This window comes from Lissotriton helveticus, chromosome 4_1 (genome assembly GCF_964261635.1).
Source record: "Lissotriton helveticus chromosome 4_1, aLisHel1.1, whole genome shotgun sequence".
Taxonomy (NCBI): domain Eukaryota; kingdom Metazoa; phylum Chordata; class Amphibia; order Caudata; family Salamandridae; genus Lissotriton; species Lissotriton helveticus.
In genome coordinates this window covers 803,120,678-803,122,488 of record NC_136063.1, presented here as the reverse complement: position 1 = coordinate 803,122,488, position 1,811 = coordinate 803,120,678, and the positions used below count along the sequence as shown (strand labels likewise).

The 1,811-nt window shown below is 44.8% G+C and overlaps 1 pseudogene; it reads left to right on the top strand.

Moving 5' to 3' along the window:
* Window positions 1-685: 685 nt before the first annotated feature.
* LOC144827337 (large ribosomal subunit protein uL1 pseudogene) lies at window positions 686-1,400 on the top strand (annotated as a pseudogene).
* The last annotated feature ends 411 nt before the right edge of the window (window positions 1,401-1,811 follow it).

The following is a 1,811-nucleotide window of genomic DNA, read 5'->3' as shown; positions in this document are numbered from 1 at the left end:
CCAAAGGCATCCAAGTGACAGGGGAGAGGCATTGCTTGTAGTGATCTCCAGAGAGCCATGCATGAGACCAAAGCTGCTTTTGGACTGTCTGCAAGGAATGTCTGTGTTTGCCAACATACTGAGCCAGAGAATTAGACTCTGCAAACCTCATGAAAAAGGTGCTATGCAAAATAGCTACTGCAATTCGACCATGTTTGTCCACAGACCAATTGTTGATAAGAGGTCCACATTTCCAGCTGTGCTTCGTGCTCCTTTGCATACAGTGTTGCAGTGCCACTTGCACCCAACTTGCCCCCCCACAGCAATGAGGTATGCAGCAGCAAGAACCCTGGAGGAGTTTGAAAGCTCGAATAATGCTCATCAGACTGTGTTGACGCAGGTAGAGCACATCTTTTATGGGTTTCTGAAAGACCAGCTAACGACTACCAGAAGCATAGACCTGAAGGTTACAGCTGAGAAAGTAAAAGGCAAAGAGGAACACATGGAGAAGCAGGAGCAGGATTCTAGGACATTGTCACCGGAAATCCAGGTTTATTCGTAAGTGGAAGCTGTATGTTACTTTAACTGTTTCAAGAACTGCACAATCACCTCTGCGGTAGGGTTGGAACAAGAGGTTTGACAATATGGGCAGAGTGCATAGAACTGTAGCTCTTATACTGTTCAATACAGTTCAAAAAGGTTTTTGCTCTGTTCATTCGCTGAGTCAAGATGAGTAGCAAAGTCTCCCGCGACACCCTGTACGAAGGGATGAAAGAACTTCTGCAGACTTCTCAGCAGAAACCCCGCAAGTTCTTGGAAACTGTGGAGTTGCAGATTAGTCTGAAGAACTATGACCCTCAGAAGGACAAGCGTTTCTCAGGCAGTCAGGCTCAAGTTCTGCCCCCGTCCCAAGTTCTCAGTTTGCGTCCTGGGAGACCAGCAACATTGTGATGAGGCCAAGGCTGTTGACATGCCCCACATGGACATAGAAGCACTGAAGAAGCTCAATAAAAACAAGAAAATGGTCAAAAAACTGGCTAAGTAGTATGATGCCTTCTTGGCATCAGAGTCTCTGATTAAGCAGATACCCCGTATCCTGGTACCTGGTCTAAACAAAACTGGAAAATTCCCTTCGCTCTTGACCCACAATGAAAACATGGTGGCAAAGGTTGATGAAGTGAAATCCACCATCAAGTTTCAAATGAAGAAGGTCCTCTGCCTCGCAGTTGCTGTTGGCCATGTTAAAATGACAGAGGATGAGCTGGTGTACAACATCCATCTTGCCATTAACTTCTTGGTCTCACTGCTGAAAAAGAACTGGCAGAATGTGCGGGCTCTGTACATCAAGAGCACAATGGGGAAGCCCCAACGCCTGTATTAAGCCCTACAATGACAGAATACATTTTTATAAAGTTCAAAAACCTATTTTGTTGTTACAAAATGTATCAAATATGCATTTTGCAAAATCAAGGTTACAAATTTGCAATGACTTTATGCAATGTACAAATGCCCTTTTACAACTCAGACAAGTCTTTCCAGCTCGTAAGTGGACGTTTCAACCCTTTCCAAATCGCAAATAAAAGGGGGCATAAAAGGGGAGCCCACTTCCTATTTATGAGTTGGATAGTCAGATCAATGATTTGTGACTGCAATTTCAGTTGCAGACCATTGATCAGTTACCAATCCTGGAGTAAGAGAACTAACTGTTTTGGGGGCTAGCTTATCCTTCAGGAATTGTGTCAGCAGCTATTGTCATTACCTCTGTCACGACCATCATGCCCGTCTTGCCTGAGATGGCACCAACCAGAACAGCACAAGCCAGAAAGAGGTGG